Source organism: Heptranchias perlo, chromosome 20, assembly GCF_035084215.1.
Source record: "Heptranchias perlo isolate sHepPer1 chromosome 20, sHepPer1.hap1, whole genome shotgun sequence".
NCBI classification, from domain to species: Eukaryota; Metazoa; Chordata; class Chondrichthyes; order Hexanchiformes; family Hexanchidae; genus Heptranchias; species Heptranchias perlo.
Window position 1 is genome coordinate 26370670 of NC_090344.1, and position 26819 is coordinate 26397488.

Genomic DNA, 26819 nt, shown 5'->3' on the forward strand with positions numbered 1-26819 from the left:
AGCCTGAACAGGGACTTGAACCCTGCACCCTCAGATCACTACCTGTTTTAAAAGTCTGATGCTCTACCGACTGAGCTATTCAGGCTCGTTGCTGGACTAGTTTCCATCATACAGATTCATGGTCGGACTCTGAATTATCCCTGTCGATGTCAAATTCGGGGGAGTATCCCTTTTATTCAATTTTCAGCATCGTGTTGAGGAGAATCCTTGTTTCTGTTGAACATGATGTAAGAAACATGGACACGAACTCGTGATTTTGCAATTCTTCTTGTTTGTACAAAATGTCTTGTCATTCCTCAGCAGCAATTAAAAGAAAACACTTTACCCAATGGCTCAAAAGCTAAACGTGTTCCGCAGGGAGCTCGATAAGGCCTCTCGACCTTTCAGCCGATCATTAATTGAAAGCTGACTAAGGCAGCATATTTGCCTCCAGAATTTTCCCTACACGACACTTCAAACCGATGAATACCTGCTTCACGGAAAGAAGAATTGTGTTTTTGGTTCTTTCGATTTAAAGATGTCGTGCCGGCCGCTTTACCATTTCAGCTGTCGCCAAACGCCCCCTCTCCCTTTTACAAACAAATAAACTCTCACCTGCTATTGCAAGACGGTAGGCCAGAGGAGCTTCAGTGCCCACATGGGGACACGAAGGAGTTGATGCGTTATGGAACATACCGGTTGTACCTTGAACTCCGGTCAACATGTTCAAAAGGTTCAACGACTTTAGGTGAGGCTGAAACTCACAACCTCGCCATTTCTCGAGCGTATAATTATTGTAGATGTATCGCGCGCTGACCGATTGCTCCACTGGAGCCGCGCACGGTCTGTGTCACCAGTGCTCCCATCAAACAGCTTCAGTGAATCTGCGCTTCACCCCCTCCAAGGCCAATATATCCTTCCCGAGGTGTGATGCCTAGAACTGAATGCAGTACTTTAAATGTGGTCTCAGCAGAGTTTATATAACTGTAACATAACTTACACCCCTTTGAATTCCAGCTCCCTTAAGATAAAGGCCAAAGTTCCATTAGACTTTTAAAATTATTTTTTGTAACTGTCCACTGACTTTTAATGATTTCTGCACTTTGACCCGTAAATATATTTCCTCCCCCAAAGTTCCTAGCTTCTCACCAGTTAGAAAATATTCTCATCTATTTTGCTTCGGTCAAAAGTGGATGACCTCACACTTCCCCACATTGAAGTATTGAACAGTCTTCGGCTCTTTTCCATAGGAAATAGAAGGCTGAGGGTTTGATAGGTCAGACGTAGATAAGGTGTTTGCAATTTTGGGGGGAGGAGTTCAAAATTGGGGCCATAAATATAAGATAGTCACAAATTAATCCAATATGGCATTCAAGAGAACCATATTTACAAAGAGGCACGCTGGAATGTGCAACTCGCTACCACAAGGAGTAGTTAAAGCGAAAAGCATGGATGCATTTAAGGGGAAGCGAGATAAACACATGGAGGAGAAAGGAATATGAGGGTTTGCTCATAGGGTTAGATGAAGAGGGGTTGGAGGAGGCTCGTCTCCAGCATAAACACCGGCATAGTCTAGTTGGTCCGAATTGTCCGTTTCTGTGATGTACATTCTATGTAATTCTATGTAAGCGCCATCTGACACAGTTTTACCAACTCACTTCATCTATCAATTTCCCTTTGCAACTTTATGCTCCCATCTACATTACTCACTGTGCCACCGAACTTGGTGTCGTCGACAAACTTGAATATATGGCTCTCTATTTCTTCATTTGCCTCATTTATAAATATAGTAAAAAGCTGATGCCCCGGTACAGACCCCTGAGGGACACCACTAATCACAGCCTGTCAAAGCACAGACTCATTATCCCTACTCTCTGCCTCCTACCTCCCAACCAACTCCCTACCCATGTCAATAGGTTGCTTTAATTTCCATGTGCTCTCATTTCTGTTAACAGTCTCTTATGTGGCACCTTATCGAATGCCACTGGAAGTCAATATACATATAACACCCAGAGACACTCCATTATCTACCACGTTAGTTACATCTTCAAAAAGTTCAACAATGTTGTTAGACTTGACTTATCGTTTACAAATCCATGCTGGCTCTCTCTGATCAATTCATGTGTATCCAAGTGCTCAGTCACTGTTCCCTAATAACAGATACTGATAACTGCCGCACAATAGACGTCAGACTTATAGGTGTATAATTTCCTACTTTATCTCTCCTCCCATTCCTAAATAATGGAGTGACATTGGCAATTTTTCAATCCATGGAACAATTTATGAAACAAGAGAGTTTGAACGATCATGACTAAAGCATGTACAATTTTCTCACCGATTCCTTTTAATCCGCTGGAATGGTAACCATCAGGTCCTGGTGATTTGTCTATCATAAGTCTAATTAATTTCTCCAATACCATTATTTTACTTGGACTGAATCGGCGAAGCCCAAATTTAGCCCTAGACTTTTGATCTTGAGCTGCAGTTCAAACTTTTGTAAAGAGGGAAAATAAGTCCCCAAATTACTCCACCTGAATCTCAAGCGCTTTCGGAAGAAGTTCAGTTCAAACAATCTGGACTTTAAAGGCACTTCAATGACCTGCACTTTCATTGAATGAGCTTTCTTTGCAATTGCCATGTCGATGACGAGGTTAGCTTTGATATAGGTCGCTTTCAACATTGAAGATATCTTCAAGTTCAGGGAAAAGAAACCGAGAATCGAATTGTCCCTGTAAGTGATGAATTGAAGGGATTGGTGCTCCAAGCAGATCTGGGAAATTCACAGAGCGGTCGATCAGGAGTTCCAAATCCACCCTCTCGCCACTCGGCGATCATATTAACTGAACTTTACTCTGGCCCAGTTGTCACCGCGCTGAAATTGAGTAGTTCTCCGGCACGTTTCTCTTATCTTCACAGTTGCTGGTTTAAGAGTGGATTTTCGTTGGATTTTCATTCCTGAAAACTTCAACCATTCATTGTGGAAAAGTAAACTGACAGGAGACAGTTGTTATATTGGTCACTGCAGACTCAAGGTTTAGCTCAGTGAATCACTGGTTTAGAAGGTGGCCTCTTCACTTGTCTCGATGGTGCTATTGGTTAGATTGATTCGAGCCCTTATTTTATTTTTCCGAAGGATTCATCGCCTCAAAGTTCCACGGTTTCAATGTGTGTTTTGTCTGCAAGAAAATGTACCGTGATCATTGCCGGCTGAGCTCGGCTGATATTCCACCACTTACCCTGTGGACTAAAAAAAACGTTTGAGTCGGATAGCAGGCACATGAAACTTATAAAGTAATGGAACATTGGCATCACGTAAATCACAAATCACCTTGACAGACAAGGTCCCGAAAGGCGAAGTCGCTGTGACATGGAGATTTCTGTAGTGAGCGAGACCAGACTGTTTCTCCGTTCAGAGAACAAATGTCACAACCTTTATGTTGGAAAAGCAAAACGGTGGGGATTTTTGTCATATCCCGATGCCTTTCGCGTTGTATCAGATGTCCCTCGTTGCGTTACTTTCATCTTGATCGCATAAGCAGTTAGGGCGTTCCTGTGATAAACGGCGACAACTGCATTTTATTGATAAATTTAACATCGGCTGCACCAGATTCCTGCTGTCAGAAGCAGTGAACTTTTAATCCCACTCTTAAGATACAGACTGGAAAATGATCAAATTTCATCACATGCAAAGCACAAAAATCAAAGATTCCAACCACTCGCTGTGTAAAGAAGTTTTTACTCATGTCACCTTTGGTTCTTTTGCCAATCCCCTTAAATTTATGCCATTTGGTTCATGTCCCTTCCGCCAATGGGAACAGTTTTACTCTATCTACTCTGTCTTGGCCCTCCATAATTTTGAATATCTCTATCAAATCTCCTCTCAACCTTCTCAGTTCCAAGGAGAACAATCCCAGCTTCTTCAGTCTATCCATGTAATTTAAGTCCCTCATCCCTGGAATCATTCCAGTAAATCTCGTCTGCATCCTCTCAAGGCCTTCACACCCTTCCAAAAGTGCACTGCCCAGAACTGGACGCAATACTTCATTTGTGGCCGAAATAGTGTTTTATAAAGGTTCATCATGACTTCCTTGTTTTTGTACTCTATGCCTCTCTTTATAAAGCCCAGCACCACGTTTGCTTTTTAAACCGCTTTCTCAACCTGCCCTGCCACTTTCAACGATTTCTGCACATATACCCCCAGATCCCTCTGTTCCTCGAATATTTTAGAATTGTGCCCTGTAGTTTATATTGCCTCTCCTCGTTTTTCCCACCGAAATGCATCACCTCGCATTTTTCCGTGTTAAACTTCATCTGCCACCAGCGTGTCCATATCCCCTTCAAGTCTATCCACCTGACTGTTCTCTACCCTTCCAAGTATTGTGTCATCTGCAAATTTTGATATTGTACCCTTTACTCCCAAGTCCAAGTCATTAATATATATCAAGAAAAGCAGTGGTCCCAGCACCGACCCCTATGGAACACCATTGCGCACCTCCCTCCAGTAAGAAAAACAACCATTCACCACAACTCTCTCTTTCCTGTCATTTAGCCAGTGCTGCATCCATGTTGCTATTGCCCCCTTTATTCAATGGGCTGCATTCTTGATCGCAAGCCTACCACGTGGCACTTTATCAAACGGTTTTGAAAGTCCATATGCACCACGTCAACTGCATTGACCTCATCTACCCTCTCTGTTACCTCATCAAACAACTCTATCAAGTTGGTTAATCACGATTTGCCTTCAACAAATCCGTGCTGGCATTCCCTAATTAATCCACACTCGTCCAAGTGATTGTTAATTCTGGCCCGGATTATCATTTCCAAATCTTTCTCCATCACCGAGGTTAAACAGACTGGCCTATATTTGCTGGGTTTATCTTTACACCCTTTTTTTGAACAAGGTTGTAACCTTTGCAATTCTCCAGTCCTCTGGCACCATCCCCATATCGAAGGATGTCTTGAAGATTATGGCCAGCACCTCTGCAATTTTCCTCTTTACTTCCCTCAGCATCCTCAGGTGCATCCCATCCAGACTAGTTGACTTATCCATTTTAAGTACAGCAAGCCTTTCTAGTACATCTTCTTTCTCATTTTTTAGCCCATCCAGTATCTTAAATATATCTTCCTTTATCGAGAATCTGGAAGCATCTTATTCCTTGGTAAAGAACAATGCGAAGTACTCATTTAGTACCTCTGCCATGTACACTGCCTCCATGAGCAGATCTCCATTATCGTCCCTATTCGTCTCCGACCCTCCTCTTACTACCCGTTTACTGTTAACATGTCTGTAGAAGACGTTTTGATTCCCATTTATATTTTCCGCTATTCTTATACTCTCTCTTTGCCCCTCTTATTTCCCTTTTCACTTCCCCTCTGAACTTTCTACATTCTCTCTGGTTGGCACTTGTGTTATCAACCTGACACCTGTCATACGCCACTTTTTCCCGCTTCATCTTACTCTCTATCTCTCTTATTATCCAGGGAAGCTCTGGCTTTCGTTGCCCTACCTTTCTACCTCGTTGGAATGTACATTCTCTATACCTGAATAATCTTTTTAAAAGCCGCCCACTGTCCAATTACAGTTTTGCCTGACAATCTTTAATTCCAATTTACCGGGGCCAGATCTATTCTCATCCCACTGAAATTGACCCTCCTCCAATTGAGTATTTTTACTTTAGAGTGGACAGAGTCCATTTCCATAGCTATTCTGATCCTCATGATACTGATCGCTGCTCCCTAAATGCTCCCCCACTGACACTTGCTCCACTTGGCCCGAGTCATTCCCTTGAACCAAGTCCAGCAATGCCTCCTTCCTCAGTGGGCCAGAAACGTACTGGTCGAGAAAGTTATCCTGAACACATTTCAAAAATTCTTCCCCTTCTTTGCGCCTTATATTCTGGTTATCCCAGTCTATATTAGGATAGTTGAAATCCCCTGTTATCACTACTCCATGGCTTTTGCACCTCTCTGTAATTTCCCTCCAAATTTGTTCCTCTATATCCGTCCCACCAGCTGGTGGCCCATAGAATACACCAAGTAGTGCAATCGCACCTCTATTGTTCCTTAACTCAGCACCCAGGAGAAATTCCCTCGTTACTGGGAACTTTGTATTAAGCAGAAGTTAGCAGCAAAAAGTGTTCGTGGTGGGACTGAGAAATGCTGGAACAGCCGGCACCCTGTAAAACAGAGCTCCAAGTGTCGGTTTAAATACAGTCCTGAACTGACAGAGCGGAGGGCCGATAAGGATTGAATTAAATCCCAATTCACTGAATCTAAACAAGGTTTAAATAAGTGAATCTGTCAGGAGTGGGATTCCTGAGCTTGTCTGTCAGCTGAAACTGGATCGGTCCCGTTCTGTGAAGAAAGAATGGCAGTCGGCTCCCAGACAGGGCTCAGGCCGGGACTGGCAGCTCTCCGCTGGAAACGGCTGGATTCGAGAGCAGGGCTCCTGCGCTGTTGCTGTTGCTGCTTCCGCCTCTTCGAGTCCCTGTGGCGGTCGGTACCGATCTCCCTCCTATGGATCCGGCTCCAGCTGCTTGCTGTCGACCTCGTGGCGCAACGGTAGCGCGTTTGACTCCAGATCAGAAGGATGCGTGTTCGAATCACGTCGGGATCATCGCATTTTCGTAACGTTTCAGTGTCAGTCTGTTTTATCGCGGGACAGTCTTTCAGGGATGGTCTGTTCACTGTGTGTAAAATAATATTTATCACAGAATGAACACACCACAGAAGGAGGCCATTCGACCCATCAATTCCTGACCTGCCTTTTGTATGAACAATCCCATTCGTCCCATTCCCCGTCCCTTTCCCCGTGGCCCTGCATTTTCCCCTTCAAGTATTTATCAAATTCTTTTTGAAAGCCACGATTGAATCTGCTTCCACCACCTTTTCAGGAAGCGCATTCCAGGTCATAACCATTCGCTGCATAAAAAAGATTTTCCTCATGTCGCCTTTGGTTCTTTTGCAATCACCTCAAATCTGTGTCCTTTGATTCTCGACACTTCCGCCAATGGGAACAGCTTCTCTTTATTAACTTTATCTGAACCCTTCATGACTTTGAACACTTCTATCAAATCTCATCTGAACCTTCTCTGCTCTCAGGAGAACAACCCCAGCACGGCGTAAATGCGGTCAATCAGCTCCAATTTATTTATTTGGGCATTAAATAAAACGTGAAAGACTGGCAAGGCGTTGTCCGAACGGAAGTCTCTGCTTGAAGATAATAAATCCTATCGCTGCGTGGGCGCTGGGTTCAAATCCTACTACTGATAGAATTTCTGGCAATGTTCATTTTGACCTTTTCACAGAAAACCCGATTGTCGTGCGATGGAGCAGAGGATGTGAAAGAAGCTGAAAGTGGAAGTGCAGATATTAGTTTCAACACAGTGACTGGACACGTTTCCACAGGTAAGGGCCTCTCACCTTAAGATCCTTTCCAGCAGAGTGGGACAGGTGATCAGAGTGACCGGGCTCCAGCAGCGCAATCGGTCAGTGCGCGGTCCTGACATGACAGTACAGGATCGGGAAATACCGAGGTTGTTAATTCGAGTCTCACCGAGATCAAACAATCATTTTGCTTGTGAACATTTCGACCGGAGTTAAAGGTACAATTGGTGTGTTCCAAAATGCATCCATTCATTTGTATTGCCACGTGGTTCCTCCGGACTACGCTGTTGCAATAGCAGATGAGATGTTCAGTATTACTTGTTTACAGGAGGGAGGCTGCGGTTTTGGAGACACAAACTATGATTTTGATCCATCGACAAATCGTGCGATTTAACTAGAGCTTTAAATCAGCGCCTTAGACCGCTCAGCCAGGATACTTTCCATCCGACACTTCTGGAGCTAGTTTTACAGGAATAGAATTACTACAAGCAAGAATTCTACCCCTCAAGCACCAATGCTCGCACGGCAGCAGGATGCATGTGTCCAGTTGGAAACCTGTCTGAAGGAACATGCAGTCTGACAGAGCCGGAAGTCCAGCAGATTGACTTTCGGTCTGAGATGATGTTGAGTCTCCATCTTGAGAGTGTTTCGCCAATCCAGCTCAGAGTGGATTTAGAATCATAAATTCTGGTTTGACTGGAGACACTTGTGTAAGGTGAAGTGCAGGGAGCAGTTTCCCTTCCTTGACGGACATCAATGATCCTGTTGCGGTTTTGCTGCAAAATATCACTTCCCAGCTCCCAAAACTAAAATTCAACTCTGGTGGGACTCGAACCCACAACCTTTGAATACCTCCTCCAATCATTCAGTAGAAGTCCAACACGCTATCCATTGCGCCACAGAGTCAGTTATGTAACATGCCGGAGAGCGGGGGTGTTGTGCTGTGGTTGAGGCGGTCAGGCTGCTCCTGCTTCCGCTTCTCACATTCCCAGAGCGCAGCGGCAGTCTGCACGGATCACCCTCCAATGGATCCGGCTCCAGCCGCTTGTTGTGGGCCTGGTGCAAGAACAGTCGCGTCTGACTCCAAATCAGAAGGCTGCGTGTTTTGAACCAGGTTGAAATCACAGCATTTTCACTGTGGCTCAGGGTCCTGCCGACTGATTTTAGATCGGGACCGTGTTTCAGGGATGGGATGTTCAGTGTTTGTGCAACAATATCAAAATTAAGTTTGATACATTAATGAGCTTTTTTTCTGTTACTTTCTATTTACACCCTCTCCAGTTTTATGTAGAAAGAGTTAACAATGTTTAAGGGATGTGGTGTGCAGTGTTTGTGGAATCAGTGTAATTAAATTGGATACTTTCATCAGTTCCTTCTCTAACCCAGACGTTGCTAGATTTTTAGCTTCACCCTGTTTAAAATAGGTTACTCAGTGATATAAATCAATCAGTTACAACCCCGAAACCTCAGCGGGTATATTTGTTCCAATGCTTTATGGTGATCTCCATTTCCATTGAAATTTTCAATCAGCAAATCCCAACGGGTGTTTTGGGTTTGACAAACTAACTGTTTTACTTGCCTGGTTCCTGGAAATGATCCAGTGGGGATTTGCTTACCCGTACAGATATAGAAATAAATACATTCCATCATTTCACAAATGACAGTTGTGTAAATAAATATACCGCGATATCCAACATGGAAAAGCAGCTCTTCATGTTCTTAAACAAATTTCCTCAAATTATTTTATTAATCCACTTACGTTTCAATGTAAAACATATATTCAGAGCATCTCTCTAAACTTAAAGAATGGTAAAACAATTGCAGGTTTTACAAACACAAAACATGCGATCGTATAAGTAAGATTAAGGCTGACTTTGTGAAACTTGTATTCTAATTGTCTTTATGATGGTGCGAAAAATATTTCTAGATGTCCGTCCCCAACATAACAGAGAAACTAAGATGAAAACCAAAAGGATTTTTCAAAAACTATTTGGAGCGATTTGATCGGTTCCCCTTCTCCTTTCTTTAATTGTTACCTTTTGATAATTGTTGATCTTGATCCGTTTGCTTCATTTTTTTCAGTCATTTATGGTGAATTTTCTATCCGTTAACGTTCTTAAATATTTGATTTGTTTGTTCCCTACCTCTTGACTTGTGATTTGTCGACCTTCAGGTAAAAATCTGAAACAGAAATGTGTTTATATTCAGGAGTGACTCTGAAGTGTGAGACCGAGAGGTGATGCCGGATGTGTGACCGAGAGAACAACTGCTGGAGGCAGAACTGTCCGTAACCTAACATATCCCGTGTGGCATTGCTCATGGTAGGTCGGATGACAATGTTTTATATTGACTGAACGGCTATGTATATAACACACAACGGATTTTACTGCTGCTTTAACTACACAAAGTATAATCACCATAAATGACCAAAGTCTCAGATCAGTAAGAATTGAATTACTGTTGGTGAGGGGAGTTTGTACATTGGAAGGAGTTTATACATTTACAGCTCCAGGTAAAACCTGCAAACCTCCCTCGCCTGTAGGTGACGTCACTATGAGATGTCCAGCTTTCTTTGCGCTTCTGGACTTCTGAAGTGTGATTGAACCTTCCCAAAAGTTTCCTATAATTAGTGAGGAAGGAAGGTATCAGTGAAAATGTGATATATAAACGTGGATATTTCACTGGGTACCATGGGAACCTGATACACTGCTCTTTCCAGTTATTTGTCCAGCAGGAAACAGAAATCATTCTCTTCAACTGTACTCGCCCGAAGGAAAAGGAAACAAACAAAACTGCTCAGTTCTTTGTTTTAGCTTCTTCTGTTGGTTTACGTTCACTCACCGAGAAAGTGACAGAGAGACTGAGACTGGATTGGCTTTTTCACTTTGTAATCGATTATACTTTGTACTTATTGTAAGAGACGGTTCCATCCCAATTGTCATGTGCCTGATATTCTCATTAATACTATGATGTGTTCAAAATGAGTTTCTGCTAATTTTACAAAAGCTGAACAGCGAAACTGCTCTGAAACGAGTTTCGCTTCGCAAATTTAATGGAGATGGGTTGCTGGTTGTAACTAAAGTAGTTTGTAAAATCAGCCCTCTGGAACAGTATCCTCGAAACGTGTTTCGGACACATTGTATGAGAGCTCCATCTGTTCAATGAAGGAGCACTTCCGCACTGCAGTTCTGGAATCCTTTCCTTGTTGACTCCGAAACTAATACAAATATTATTTTGTTAAAGATCATTTTGTTGTTGAACTCACAAATTGGGTAAATATCACATCGGAGGCTTAAGACAATAAAGGACCCGACGAAACACGCACTTTGAGCAGCGAAGCCACGGAGCCAAATCAAGCTGCAAATTCACCATCTCCTCTCACTGACACCTGTCAGATACTCGCCACTGTGTGTTGGATTTTGAGGCCGTTTGGTTCATTTCGATTGCGCTTGCACATTTCGCTGTTTTTATCTGTCAACCTGTCGGTTGATTCTGAATGAAAAGTGAAATAAAATACATCAACTCCCATGACTTGGGCCAGTGGCGCAATGGATAACTCGTCTGACTACGGATCAGAAGATTGTAGGTTCAACTCCTACCTGGCTCGGGTTCATGCAATTTTATCTCTGACACTGGGGAACGAAGAATCAAATTTCGTAATAAGATATTGTTTATGGTGAAGCAGGAAATAAAACATTCCATCTTGAAAGATTTAGGTTCAATTACAAAAAGAAACTGTGACCACAACGTTTACCAACAAGCCGCCTTTTAGTTTGATGTCAGACACACGAACATTGCAGCACGACGTGGAGGCACCGCGCTGATGATCTTCAGGTGTATCCGGGCCGTTCAGACACTTCGTGTGACACAAGAGCTTTCCAATCCCCGCCAGCTCCTGGACGCCGAGACGTTCGTTGAAAGCAGCATTCACCGACAGGACCGCTATTCCGCTCCCTTTGCCGGTCTGCAGGAAATCCGATGCTGAAAATACAAAGTAGGACGGACAGTATCTGGAAAACAGTTAAACTTTCAGTGTTCAGACATTGGTGAGAACCATAAACAGGACTTTGGATACATTTAAATTGGGTGTGGAGGAGGAGTACGCTGTTTTTTTATAAACTGTGGGAGTGTAGATATGAGTGTGATGTTTATATATGAACTGTGGGTGAGTATATATGAGTGCGATGTTTATAAATGAACTATGAGTGTGTTTATATGAGTGCGATGTTTATAAATGAACTATGAGTGTGTATAAATGAGTGCGATGTTTATGTATGAACTGTGGGTGTGTATATATGAGTGCGATGTGTATAGATGAACTATGAGTTTGTATATATGAGTGCGATGTTTATGTATGAACTATGGGTGTGTTTTTATGAGTGCGATGTTTATATATGAAGTGCGGAATGACCGGGAGGGGCAATTCCCCCTGGGTTTATATGTTCTTCCAACATAAGGACACAAAGATCAATTAACAGTGGGGTGGAAATAGCTCAGTTGGGAGGGCGTTTGACTAAAGATCTCGGGTTTCGGCAGTTTGAGTTATTTAGTTTCTGCTTCTTTGAATCCTAGAATGGTTACAGCACGGAAGGAGGCCATTCGGCCAATCGAGTTCATGCCGGAACTTTGCTAGAGCAATCCAGCTCGTCACACTCCCCCGCAGTTTACCCGTAGCCCTGCATTTTTTCCCTTCAAGTACTTATCCAATTCTCTTTTGAAAGCCACAATTGAATCTGCCTCCAGCACTCACTCAGGCAGTGAATTCCAGATCTTAACCACTCGCTGTGTAAAAGCGTTTTTCCTCATGTCGACTTTCATTCTTTTGCGATCACCATAAATCTTTGTCCTCTGGTTCTTGACCCTTCCGCCTATGGGAGCAGTTTCTCTCTCTCTACTCTGTCTGGACCCTTCATGATTTTAAATACATCGATGAAATCTCCTCTCAACATTCTCTGCTCCATGGACAACAACCCCAGCTTCTCCAGTCTATCCACGTTACTGAAGTCCTTCATCCCTGGAACAATTCTAATAAATCTTTTCTGCAGCCTCTCTAAGGCCTTCAAACCCGTCGCAAAGTGCGGTGCCCAGAACTGGACACAATACTGCAGTTGTGGCCGAACCAGTGTTTTACAAAAGCTCATCGTAACTTCCTTGTTTTTGTTCTCTTTGCCTCAATTTGTAAAGCACAGGATCCCATATGCTTTTTAAAACCGTTTTCTCTATCTGCCCTGCCACCTTTAAAGATTTGTTCACACAAACCCCCAGATTTCTCGGTTCCTGCAGCTCCTTTAGAATTAAACGCTTTAGTTTAATTCGCCTCTCCTCGTTTTTCCAACTAAAATATATCGCTTCGCTTTTCTCCGCGTTAGATTTGATGTGCCATATGTTCGCCCATTCCACCAGCCTGTCTTTGTACTATCACTATCCTCTTCACTGTTCATTACACTTCCAAGCTTTGTGTCATCTGCAAATTTTGAAATTGTGCCCTGTACACCAAAGTCCAATTCATTAATATATATCTAGAAAAGCAGTGGTCCTAGTACCGACCCGTGGGGAACACGACTGTACACCTCCCTCCAGTCTGATAAACAACCGTTCACCACTGCTCTCTGTTTCCTGTCACTTAGCCAATTTCGTACTGCCACTGCCTCTTTTATTCCTTGGGCTTCAACTTTGATGACAAGCCTATTATGCAACACTTCATCAAACGCCTTTTGGTAGTCCAGATATACCATGTCAACCACATTGCTCTCATCGAATCTCTCTTACCTCAACAAAAAACTCAATCAAGTTAGTTAAAAACGATTTGCCTTCAACAAATCCGTGCTGCTTTCCTTAATTAATCCACACTTGTCCAAGTGACGATTAACTTTGTCTCGGATTATCGTTTCTAAAAGTTCCCCCTTCACCGAGGTTAAACTGACTGGCCTATAGTTCCTGGGATGATCCATACACGCCTTTTTGAACAAGGGTATAATATTTGCAATTCTCCAGTCCTCTGGCACCACCCCCGTATCTAAGGATGATTGGAAGATTATGGCCAGGACCTCCACAATTTTCACCCCTAATTCCCTCAGAAAACTAGGATTCATACCATCCGGACCAGGTGACTGATCTACTTTAAACACAGCTGGAATTCCTAATAGCTCCTCTTTATTAATGTATATCCCATCTCGTATTTCAACTACTTCTTTTACTGTAACTTTGCAGCATATTCTTCCTTGGTAAAGACAAATGCAACGTACTCATTTATTACCACAGCCATGCCCTTTGCCTCCATGTGTAGCTCTCCTTTTTGGTCCCTAATCGGTCCCACCCCTCCTCTTCCTACCCGTTTACTGTTCATGTGCCAAATGAAGACTTTTGGATTCCCTTTTATGTTAACCACCAGTCCATACTCATACTCTCTCCATGCCCCTTTTTTTCCATTTTCACTTCCCCTCTGAACTCTCTATATTCAGCCCGGTTCTCACTTGTATTATCAACCTGACATCTGTCCTACGCCTCTTTTTTCTGTTTCACCTTAATCTCTGTCTCTTTCGTCATCCAGGGAGCTCTGGCTTTATTTGCCCTACTTTTCCCCCTGGTGGGAATGTACCTCGACTGTACCTGAACCATCACTTCTTTAAAGGCCGCCCATTGTTCAGTTACAGTTTTCCATGTCAATCTTTGATTCTAATTTACCCTGGCCAGATGCGTTCTCAACCCATTGAAATTGGCCTTCCAGCAGGATTAAGCGAGAACCAGAGAGAGTGAAACTGCCTCACTGAGAAAATCAGGGTCAGTAAACTCGAGATTCTGGAGTCAGGATGAGCCAGCGGTTGAGGGCGCTGTATTCAGATCGCAGTTTCGCCTGGTGGTGTGGTTTTGAATCCTCAATCTTCACATTCAGTCCTTTGCTTGTACGATTTTTTTTCTTGTGCCTGAGGATGGAGGTGATTTTTCTGCCCAGTTGATTTGCTGCTTCCAGAAAACAAACCCGACATCCGTCCACGGCAGGTTTGTTTTTATTTGTTCTGAGAATGTGTCGTGCTTGGGGTCAGCAGAACACGGCCCGTGGAATCAATCCATTGTGTCTTTGACCAGTTGTTCCAATATCTTTGCCACGAGCCTCATCTGGCTAAATGGGAATCCAGATATGGCTAATTGCAATTGCGATTATTAAATCAAAATGAGTCATGGACACAGTCTTTAGACCTGTGATCTCAATACTCATATTCGCATGTGGACTTCAAACTTTTTGTGAGTTGTTGATAAAATGGTGAAAAGCAGAGTGTGCGAATGTTTTTGATCGTTGTGAGTGCTTTACTTCCTAGGTTACTGAATGGTGGGAGATGTTTGTAAGGAAATATACACATGTGAAGTACACCTCACTGTATATTGTGTGTGTGCAAGATGTTTTCGTTCATGTGACTTAAACAATGCCACCATGGCCACACCTGCGGCTAGTCAGCAATTTCTCTTGGACAACACTGACATAGAGGATGGCCGAGTGCACTGAGCATGGACATTGATTCTTCAGGACTGTCAGGGTGGGATTCGATTTTCGTCTCTAACAAACTTTCCATAGCAACGGAAAGATTGGCGGCGGCCGCTGCATAAACATCACAGTCAAACAAACGCACACTCTTTGTATATACTCACTTGAGGTTGGACAAGAGTGGGGGGCACTAGTTAATGTACATTAACTGAGGCGGCACCAGTTGGGGTTGTATGATAGAGTGGAGCAGACGTTGCCCTTCTGTATTACTAAGGTGGGGAATTTAACAAAGGCTGCACCAGATAACTTGCATCACAAGCACGGAACATTTTTAACCAAGTCCTAAAATTCCGTCTGTAAAATGAGAACGGGTGACAATTCAACACAGGGAAAACACAGCAAACTCATTTAAGTTTAGACTGTCACTTTGTAACGAAGGTGGAAAGCCAACAAAGTGGAACATTGTGCAGGGATGTCCTGCTCACAAAAGGCTGGACAAAGCCAATCCGGCAAATTACCACCCTACCAGTCTACACTCTATCATCAGCAAAGTGATGGAAGTTTTCGTCGACAGTGCTATCAAGCGGCACTCACTCACCAATAACCTGCTCACCGATGCTCCGTTTGGGTTTCGCCAGGACCACTCGGCTCCAGACATCATAACAGCCTGGGTCCAAACCTGGACAAAAGAGCTAAATTCCGGAGGTGAGGTGAGAGTAACTGCCCTTGACATCAAGGCACCCTTTGACCGATGTGTCTTCAAGGAGCCCTAGGAAATTTGAAGTCAACGGGAATCAGGGGGAAAACTCTCCAGTGGCTGTAATCGTCCCTGGCACCAAGGATGAATGTAGTCGTTGTTGGAGGCAAATCGTCTCCGCCCCAGGACACCACTGCAGGAGTTCCTCAGGGCAGTGTCCTAGGCCCAACCATCTTCAGCTGCTTTATCAATAGCCTTCCCTCCATCATAAGGTCAGAAATGGGGATGTTCGCTGATGATTGCACAGTGTACATTTCCATTCGCAATCCCTCAAATAATGAAGCAGTCCGTGCCCGCGTGCAGCAAAACCTGGACAACATTCAGCCTTCGCTGATGAGTGACAAGTAACATTCAAGTGCCAGGCAATGACCAACTCTAACAAGAGAGAGTCTAACAACTCCCCTTGACATTCAACGGCATTACCATTGCCTAATTTCCCACCATCAACAGCCTGGGAGAGGCCACCATTGACCAGAAACGAACTGGATCAGCTGCATAAATACGGAGGCTACAAGAGGAGGTCAGAGGCCGGGTATTGTGCGGCGAGTGACTCATCTCCTGACTCCCCAAAGTCTTTCTACTATCGACAATGTACAAGTCAGGAGTGTGATGGAATACCCTTCACTTGCCTGGATGAGTGCATCTCCAGCTTCAATCAAGAAGCTCGACACCATCCAGGACAAAGCAGCCCGCTTGATTGGCACCCCATCCACCACCCTAAACATTCACCCCTTCACCACCAGCGCACCGTGGCTGCAGTGTGTACCATCTACAGGATGCACTGCAGCAATTCGCCAAGGCTTCATCGACAGCACCACCCAAGTCCGCGACCTCTATCACCTAGAAAGTCAAGGGCATATGGCACATAGGAACAACACCACCTGCATGTTCCCCTCCAAGTCACACACCATCCTGCCTAGGAAATATATCGCCGTACCTTCATTGTCGCTGGGTCAAAATCCTGGAACTCCCTTCCGAACAGCACTGTGGGAGAACCTTCACCGCACGGACTTTAGCGGTTCAAGGAGCTGGATCACCACCACCTTCTCAAGCACAATTCGGGATGGCCAATAAATGCTGGCCTTGCCAGCGACGCTCAAATCTCATAGAATCGTAGAATGTTTACAGCACGGAAGGAGGCCATTCGGCTCCACGCAATCGTAATCCAGCTTGTCTCACTCTCCCGCCCTTTCCCTGTAGCCCTGCATTTTTTTTCCTTTCAAGCACTTATCCAGTTGCCTTTGAATCTGCCTTCACCACCCCCTCGGGCAGTGCATTCCAGATCCTAACCATTCGCTATTTAAAAACGTTTTTCCTCATGTCACCTTTGGTTCTTTTACCAATCACCTGAAATCTATGTCCTCTGGTTCTCGACGCTTCTACCATTGGGAACAGTTTCTCTCTATCTACTCTGTCTGGACTCATGATGATTTTGAATACCTCTATCAAATCTCCCCCAACCTTCTCTGTTCCAACGAGAACAACCCCAGCTTCTCCTGTCTGTCCAAGTAACTAAATTCCCTCATCCCTGCAATCATTCTAGTAAATCTCTCCTGCACCCTCTGTAAGGCCTTCACAATTTTCCTGAACTGCGGTGCACAGAACCGGACACAATACCATAGTTGTGGCCGAAACAGTGTTTTATAAAGGTTCATCATGACTTCCATACTTTTTTACTCGATGCCTCTATTTATGAAGTCCAGGATCCCGTATACCTTTTCAACCGCATTCTCAACCTGCTCTGAAGCCTTCAACGATTTGTGCACATAAACCACCAGATCTCTCTGGGCCTATACCCATTTTGGAGTTGCGCCCTTTAGTTTATATTGCCTCTCCTGGTTCTTCCTACCGAAATGTATTATGTCGCATATTTTGTGTTAAATTTCATCTGCCACTTGTCCGCCCATGCCACAGGCCAATATATAACCTCTTGAAGTCTGTCACCATCCTTCACACTGTTCAGTACCCTTCCAAGTTTTGTGTCATCTGCAAATTTTGAAATTGTGCCCTGTACAAGCAAGTCCAAGTCATTAATATAAATCAAGAAAAGCAGTGGTCCCAGCATTGACACCTGGGGAACACCATTGTACACCTCCCTCCAGTCCAAAAAACAACCAATCACCACTACTCTCTGCTTCCTGTCCCTTAGCCAATTCTGCATCCATGTTTCTACTGCCCCCTTTGACCCATGGACCTCAATCTTACTGATAAGCCTACCGTGCGGCACTTTATCAAACACCTTTTGAAAGTCCATATGCACCACATCAACTGCGTTGCCTTCATCTACCCTCTCTGTTAACTCAACAAAAAACTCTATCATGTTAGTTAAACACGATTTGCCTTCAACAAACCCATGCCGGCTTTCCCTAATCAATCCACAGTCGTCCAAGCGTCTGTTAATTCTGTCCCGGATTATCGTTTCTAAAAGTTTCCCCACCATTGAGGTTAAACTGACTGGCATATAGATGCTGGCTTTATCCTTACATCTTTTTTGAACAAGGATGTAACGTTTGCAATTCTCCAGTCCTCTAGCACCACCCCCGTATCTGTGGATGTTTGTAAGAATATGGTCAGTACCTCCTGCTATTTCCACCCTTCCTTCCCTCAGCAGCCGACGATGCATCCCATCCGGACCGGGTGACTTATCTACTTTAAGTACAGCTAGCCTTCCGAGTACCTCTTCTTTATCAATGTTTAGCCCATTCAGGATCTCAACTGTATTTACCTTTACCGAGACTCCGGCAGCATCTTCTTCCTTGGTAAAGACGTATATAATGTATTCATATAATATCTCTGCCATCCTCTCTGCCTCCATGAATAGCTCTCCTTTATGGTCCCTTATCAGAGTACGGCTCCTACTGCCCGTTTAATGTTTACATGCCAGTTTATGTTGGCCGCCAGTTTATTCTCACACTCTCTCTTTGCCCGTCATTTCCTTTTTCACTTCCCCTCTGAACTTTCCACATTCAGCCTGGTGAATGAATGAATGAAAAACATGCTGGATTTCCGTCAGTCTGAAACAGAAAGTTATTGGTTGATCAATGGCGATTTGAACAACTATTCGTCTTTTTACTGAGTTTAATGAGTTTTGCGAAATTAATACAACAAACTATTTTGTAAAACTTAATCCCCTGAAGGGAACCCGGCCCCGTCTCCCAGCACTGAGAACATTTGAAGACGGCAACTATCTTCCGAGTATTTCGTATAACCGTTTGCACAGCAGAGTTTCCGTAGTGTAGTGACCATCACGTTCGCCTCACACGCGAAAGGTCCCCGGTTCGAAACCGGGCGGAAACATTTTCAAAACGTCATCCACTCAAAATCAATAAATATGAAAACACGCAAGATTTCACTCTGTCGTGAAATATGAATAAATTACAGAACCGGTATATTTTCCTTTCTCTGTCCAGTTCTGCACACACTCAAACATTACACAGATACCGAAAATATCTCTCCCTCACTTCAGTTTCCTGCCCTGCCTGTGCAGAAATCTCCTCTCAAAGCTACTCATTGCGACTGGTTTTAGTTGATTTGTGAGAGATTTTTAAAGGACCCTGAAGAGCTGCCTCGGTTAATAACTATAGTTCTAAACAGCATGGCAGCCGCGGCAACAAACACATCCGTTTTTCGAAGTTCGATGTTCCCCAGCTCCCGGATTGAGTGAGACCACGACAGCAACGACATTCAGGCCGCCTGTCCGGCCCCGCTCCCTCCAATCGCAGGTTGCTGGCGGAAGGCCGCAAATACCGCCTCAGACAGCGCAGTACTGCCGATCCCTGGGAAACAATATACCACCGAAGCTTTGACAACACATCGCAGGCATCATTTGTCCCGCAAACATAGATACTTGCCAGCTGTTTCAAAGTTTATTGCCTGAACAAGGATTTGATTTCTGCACACTCAAATCACGAGCCGCTTATAGAAATCTCAGAGTCTACCGACTGAGCGACCCAGGCTCAATATACGAAAAAGATCCATTGTACAAATTTATGGTAGGACTCTGAATTATCCTTCGTGAACGTCGAACTGAGTTGAAGATCCCTTTTATAAAATTCTCAGTAACGTGGTGAGGAGAATCCTTGTTTCTGTTGAACATGATGTAAGAAACATGGACAGTGAACTCGTGAGTTTACAATTCTTCTTGTTTGTGCCAAATGTCTTCTCATTCGTTAGCAGCAATTAAAATAACACTTTATCCAGTGGCTCAAAAGCTAAACTTGTCCCACACGGGAGCTGGAAAAGGCCTCTCGACCTTTCATGTATTAACATCTGTAAGCTGAATAATTTCACCCGTTACACAGTGACACCAGGCAGCAGATTTCCCTTCCAAATTTTCCCCACACGAAACTTCCACCCGATGAATATCCGCTTAACGAAAAGAAGAATTGTGTGTTTGGTTCTTCAGATTTAAAGATTTCGTACCGGCGCCTTTGCCATATCAGCTGACGCTAATCGCCCCCTCTCCCCCCATAAACAAGCAAACTCGCACCTACTGTTGCAAGATGGTAGGCCAGAGGAACCCAAGTGCCCACATGGGAACACTAAGAAGCAGATGCGTTATGGAACAGACCAGTTGCACCTTGAACTCCGGTCAAAATGTTCGGAGTAAAATGTTCGTCTGCTCTCGGTGAGGCTGAAACTCACAACCTGGGCATTTCTGAAGCTGATAAAAGTGCCGCACGCTGACCGCTTGCGCTACAAGAGCTTCGAGATCTTTCTCCGATTTCTCCAAGAAGCCTCCAATCAAGATGCGCTTCGTTAAATATCCGCAGTGACCTTCAAAAGCCCTGGAATCTGAAACAAAACCCCAGAAGATAAGAACTTTTAATTATATTATTATTAACTTAGGGACAATTTTTGATGGAACTTTAAGGAGGATTTGGGGAAAGTGTGAGACGAAACTGGGAAACTCTCTCTGAGCTGTCGGTGATTGAAGAGATGGGCGTTATTTCATTTGAAAACCGAGGCTCGGAACTTTCTGATGGAGAAGTGTGACAGAAGATTGTGGTTCGTGACAGTTACCGGGGAGATCGAGAGGAGAGGGAGAAAAGTGAATGTCACAGCTGTGACATCTCAAGTGCTCTGCTTATCCGTAATATTTAAAAAGTAATGTACAATACGGGGCAAACCGATTTGGTATCGGTTATCAAAAATACTAAAAGACACGTGGTCAAACGTGGATTCGTAAAGAGGGAACGGATTTAACCGCCAGAGCGATATCATTCCACATGAATCTGAAGCGACTTGGGGAAAACGGAAGTGCGAACTGTTATGTTCGTGTCATGACTTGAAAAACTCTCCAATTACCGACAGTATCTTTGAACGAGTTGTGTCAGCAAAACCGCGATTGAAGCCGCTTTGCATTTGTCAAACGTGTAGGTGACGATATTGGGGTTAATAAGGGGCGATTTCAATTATTTGAAATATCACTGTATGTCATGACTCAAAAATCGACTGTAAAATCGAGTTTTTCCTGTAAGTCGTGAATTGAAGGGAAAGGCGCACCAATCAGATCAGGGAAACGAAGAGCAGAATACGTGAATGAAACTTGCACGATTGAAAATCTCTGTTTGTCGGAAGACTCAGTCCTCAGTGGTAGAGAGGATTGGTGTTTCGAGCAGTTATTCACCAGCCTCAATTTCAGTAATTTCCCGTTTCCTGACAATGAGATGAGTCGAAATGAGCAGGTCCAACGAGCCAGTCTGTAACACAGGCCAATGTCTCAGTGCAGCTCATGACCCAGTCACTGGGCTCTATTATTGCCGCTCTTGTCAGCAACACACAAAGAGAAATTGTAAATCTGAAACAGAAAGTGATAATGTATAAAACTTTGTATCAACCACCAGGTTTTCCCTCTTTTCGACTTTTAAAACAATCTGTTTCACAGTTTGTCAAACCCGAAACAGCCTCTGGGATTTGCTGATTGGAATTTCAATGGAAATTGCGAACGTCACTAATTATCGGAACAAATATACCCGCTGAGGTTTCGGGGTTGTTACTGGTTTATTTATATCAGTGAGTAACCGATTTTAAACTTGGTGAGGGTCTAAACATAAGGTAAGAGCCTGGGATAGACAAGAGATTCTTCAATGTATCAAGTTAAATTACACTGATTCCACCAACACTGTACATCACATCCCTTAAACATTGTTACCTGTTACTGTATAAAACTGGTGAGGCTGGAAATGGAAAATAACTGAAAAAACCTTCATTGTATCAAACTTATTATTATTATACAAACAATGTACAGCCTATCCCATAAAAAAGACTCAATGTAAAACCAGTCGCCAGTTCCAGAGCTGCTGTGCCGGTTATGTGATTTGCATCCGATTCTGACTGACTTAGTATCAGACGCGCTCCCGTCAACAGTAAACGGATGGGGCCGGATCCATAAGAGAAAAATGAGGACCGACCTCCGCATAACCTGCCCTCATAATTTAACCATTTTAGCCCCGGTATCATTCTGGTCATTCTGCGCTGCACCCCCTCCAAGGCCAATATTTCCTTCCTGAGATGTGGTGCCCAGAACTGAATGCAATACTTTAAATGGGGTCTCAGCAGGGATTTCTATCTGTAACATACTTCCCCCCTTTGAATACCAGCTTCCTTGAAATTAAGGCCAACATCCCATAAGACATTTTAATTAATTTTTCTTCCATTCCACTGGCTTTGAGCGATTTCTGTAGTTGGACCCCTAAATTTCTCTGCTCCTCCACAGTTCCTAGCTTCTCACCATTTAGAAAATACTCTGATCTATCTTGCTTCAGTCCAAAGTAGATGAACTCACACTTCTCCATATTGAAAGTTTGAACAGACTGGGGCTCTTCTGCATAGAAAAGAGAAGGCTGAGGGGTGACCTGATATAGGACTTTAAGATCATGCAAGGGTTTGATAGGTTAGACGTAGATAATGTGTTTGCATTTGTGGAGGTGGGGTCTCCAAATCGTTGGGGCCATGAATATAAGGTAGTCACTATTTAATTCAATATGGCATTCAAGAGGAACACATTTACCCAGAGAGTAGTTAGAATGTGCAATTCGCTCCCACAAGGAGTAGTTCAGACGAATAGCATGGATTCGTTTACAGCGAAGCTAGATAAACACATGGAGGAGAAAGGAATATAAGGGTTTGCTCATAGGGTAAGATTAAATGGGGATGGCGGAGGCGTGTTTGCAGCAGAAACACCGGCATTGTCCAGTTGGGCCGAATTGCCTGTTTCCGTGATGTACATTCTATGTAATTCTATGTTACTCCATCTGCCACAGTTTTGCCAACTCGCTTAATTTATCAATTTCCCTTGGCAACTTTATGCTTCCATCTCCACGACTCACTGTGACACCTAACTTGGTGTCAGCGACACACGTGGATATACGGCTCTCTATTCCTTCGTCTCCGTCATTTATATGCCGGGTCTCTGTCTCCCACCTTCTAACCAACTCCCTGCCCATTTCATTAGGTTGCCTTAAATTCTACGCACTGTCATTGTCGTTAACAGTCTCTTATATGGTACCTTATCGAATACCTCTGGAAGTCAATATCATATAACAACCATGGACACTCCATTATCTACCACGTTAGTTACATCTTCATAAAGTTCAACTCGTTTTGTTAGAGTTGACTTACCCTTTACAAATCCATGCTGGCTCTCTCTGATCAATTCATGTTTATCCAAGTGCTCAATCTTTCCTTCTCTAATAACGGATACTGGCAACTTCCCCACAACGGATGTCAGACTAATGGGTCTATAATTTCCAACATCATCTCTGCTACCCATCCCAAATAATGGAGTGACATTGAAATTGTTTCCATCGAAGGAACAATTCCTGAATCAAGAGAGTTTGAACGATCATGACTAAAGCATGTACAATTTCCTCACCTAGTCCTCTCAGTCCCCTGGGATGGTCACCATCAGGTCATAGAGTCATAGAGTTATACAGCAGGAATAGAGGCCCTTCGGCCCATCGTGTCCGCGCCGGCCATCAGCCCTGTCTACTCGAATCCCATATTCCAGCATTTGGTCCGTAGCCTTGTATGCTATGGCATTTCAAGTGCTCATCCAAATGCTTCTTGAATGTTGTGAGGGTTCCTGCCTCCACAACCCTTTCAGGCATTGAGTTCCAGACTCCAACCACCCTCTGGGTGAAAAAGTTCTTTCTCAAATCCCCTCTAAACCTCCCGCCTTTTACCTTGAATCTATGTCCCCTTGTTATAGTACCCTCAACGAAGGGAAAAAGCTCCTGAGTATCCATCCTATCTGTGCCCCTCATAATTTTGTACACCTCAATCATGTCCCCCCTCAGCCTCCTCTGCTCCAAGGAAAACAAACCCAATCTTCCCAGTCTCTCTTCATAGCTGAAGCGCTCCAGCCCTGGTAACATCCTGGTGAATCTCCTCTGCACCCTCTCCAAAGCGATCACATCCTTCCTGTAGTGTGGCGACCAGAACTGCACACAGTACTCCAGCTGTGGCCTAACCAGTGTTTTATACAGCTCCATCATAACCTCCTTGCTCTTATATTCTATGCCTCGGCTAATAAAGGCAAGTATCCCATATGCCTTCTTTACCACCTTATCTACCTGTTCCGCCGCCTTCAGGGATCTGTGAACTTGCACACCAAGTTCCCTCTGACCCTCTGTCTTGCCTAGGGTCCTCCCATTCATTGTATATTCCCTTGCCTTGTTAGTCCCTCCAAAGTGCATCACCTCGCACTTTTCCGGGTTAAATTCCACTTGCCACTCTTCCGCCCATCTGACCAACCCATCTATATCGTCCTGCAGACTGAGGCTATCCTCCTCGCTATTTAACACCTTACCAATTTTTGTATCATCAGCGAACTTACTGATCATACCTTTTACATTCATATCCAAGTCATTAATGTAGACCACAAACAGCAAGGGACCCAGCACCGATCCCTGTGGTATCCCACTGGCCACAGGCTTCCAGTCACAAAAACAACCTTCGACCATCACCCTCTGCCTTCTGCCACTAAGCCAGTTTTGTATCCAAAGTGCCAAGGCACCCTGGATTCCATGGGCTCGTACCTTCTTGACCAGTCTCCTGTGGGGGACTTTATCGAATGCCTTACTGAAATCCATGTATACCACATCCACTGCGTTACCCTCATCCACACGCCTAGTCACCCCCTCAAAAAATTCAATCAAATTAGTCAGACATGATCTTCCCTTGACAAAGCCATGTTGACTATCCCTGATTAATCCTTGCTTCTCCAAGTGGAGACTAATTTTGTCCTTCAGAATTTTTTCCAATAATTTTCCTACCACTGATGTTAGGCTCACTGGCCTGTAGTTCCCCGGTTTTTCCCTACTCCCTTTCTTGAATAATGGTATTACATTAGCGGTTCTCCAGTCCTCTGGCACATCCCCTGTGGCCAGAGAGGTTCTGAATATATGTCATGATGTGGAGATGCCGGTGATGGACTGGGGTTGACAATTGTAAACAATTTTACAACACCAAGTTATAGTCCAGCAATTTTATTTTAAATTCACAAGCTTTCGGAGATTTTCTCCTTCCTCAGGCAAATGTTTCAAGATCTCCTTGAAGCCTACGCATTTATACATATTGAACAATACATGGTGTTTACAGACTGCCCCTGCAACTGCCCGTTGCCAAGGCAATCACCGTGTTCAGACAGAGAGGTGTTACCTGCAGAACCCCCGAATACACATTCAACAAAAAAACAAACAGGGAAAAAAAAACAGAGAAAAAAAAACACAGAGAGAGGCAGAAACATCCGGAAGGCAGAGAGAGCCAGCAAATGACCCATTATATTAAAAACAGATAACATTTGTTCGCTGGTGGGGTAACGTGTAGCGTGACATGAACCCAAGATCCCGGTTGAGGCCGTCCTCATGGGTGCGGAACTTGGCTATCAATTTCTGCTCGACGATTTTGCGTTGTCGTGTGTCTCGAAGGCCGCCTTGGAGTACGCTTACCCGAAGGTCGGTGGATGAATGTCCATGACTGCTGAAGTGTTCCCCGACTGGGAGGGAACCCTCCTGTTTGGCGATTGTTGCGCGGTGTCCGTTCATCCGTTGTCGCAGCGTCTGCATGGTCTCGCCAATGTACCATGCTCTGGGGCATCCTTTCCTGCAACGTATGAGGTAGACAACGTTGGCTGAGTCACAGGAGTATGAACCATGCACCTGGTGGGTGGTGTCATCTCGTGTGATGGTGGTATCTGTGTCGATGATCTGGCATGTCTTGCAGAGGTTACCGTGGCAGGGTTGTGTGGCGTCGTGGACGCTGTTCTCTTGAAAGCTAGGTAGTTTGCTGCGAACGATGGTCTGTTTGAGGTTGGGTGGCTGTTTAAAGGCGAGTAGTGGAGGTGTGGGGATGGCCATAGCGAGGTGTTTGTCCTCATTGATGACATGTTGAAGGCTGCGGAGAACATGGCGTAGTTTCTCCGCTCCGGGGAAGTACTGGACGACAAAGGGTACTCTGTTGGTTGCGTCCCGTGTTAGTCTCCTGAGGAAGTCTATGCGATTTTTTGCTGTGGCCCGTCGGAACTGTCGATCGATGAGTCGAGCGTCATATCCCGTTCTTACTAGGGCGTCTTTCAGCGTCTGTAGGTGTCCATCGCGTTCCTCCTCGTCTGAGCAGACCCTGTGTATTCGCAGGGCCTGTCCATAGGGGATGGCCTCTTTGACGTGGTTAGGGTGGAAGCTGGAAAAGTGGAGCATCGTGAGGTTGTCCGTGGGCTTGCGGTAGAGTGAGGTGCTGAGGTGCCCGTCTTTGATGGAGATTCGTGTGTCCAAGAAAGAAACTGATTCTGAGGAGTAGTCCATGGTGAGCTTGATGGTGGGATGGAACTTGTTGATGTTATCGTGTAGTCTCTTTAGTGATTCCTTGCCGTGGGTCCATAGAAAGAAAATGTCGTCGATGTATCTGGTGTATAGTGTTGGTTGGAGGTCTTGTGCAGTGAAGAAGTCCTGCTCGAACTTGTGCATGAAAATGTTGGCGTATTGGGGTGCGAATTTGGTCCCCATGGCTGTTCCGTGTGTTTGGGTAAAGAACTAGTTATCGAAGGTGAAGACATTGTGATCCAGGATGAAGCGGTCATTTGCTGGCTCTCTCTGCCTTCCGGATGTTTCTGCCTCTCTCTGTGTTTTTTTTTCTCTGTTTTTTTTCCCTGTTTGTTTTTTTGTTGAATGTGTATTCGGGGGTTCTGCAGGTAACACCTCTCTGTCTGAACACGGT

General features: G+C 44.3%; 5 non-coding genes across 5 annotated transcripts; 3 read left to right on the forward strand and 2 right to left on the reverse strand.

Moving 5' to 3' along the window:
- On the reverse strand, window positions 1–85 carry trnak-uuu (transfer RNA lysine (anticodon UUU)). Its single transcript is given in 2 exon segments — window positions 1–36; window positions 49–85. It is a non-coding gene; the product is annotated as a tRNA-Lys (tRNA).
- A 6438-nt stretch (window positions 86–6523) lies between these two features.
- trnaw-cca (transfer RNA tryptophan (anticodon CCA)) lies at window positions 6524–6595 on the forward strand. The gene has a single exon. It is a non-coding gene; the product is annotated as a tRNA-Trp (tRNA).
- Window positions 6596–8179: 1584 nt separating this feature from the next.
- Window positions 8180–8271, reverse strand: trnar-ucu (transfer RNA arginine (anticodon UCU)). Its single transcript is given in 2 exon segments — window positions 8180–8215; window positions 8235–8271. It is a non-coding gene; the product is annotated as a tRNA-Arg (tRNA).
- A 2628-nt stretch (window positions 8272–10899) lies between these two features.
- trnar-acg (transfer RNA arginine (anticodon ACG)) lies at window positions 10900–10972 on the forward strand. The gene has a single exon. It is a non-coding gene; the product is annotated as a tRNA-Arg (tRNA).
- A 7854-nt stretch (window positions 10973–18826) lies between these two features.
- Window positions 18827–18899, forward strand: trnav-cac (transfer RNA valine (anticodon CAC)). The gene has a single exon. It is a non-coding gene; the product is annotated as a tRNA-Val (tRNA).
- The last annotated feature ends 7920 nt before the right edge of the window (window positions 18900–26819 follow it).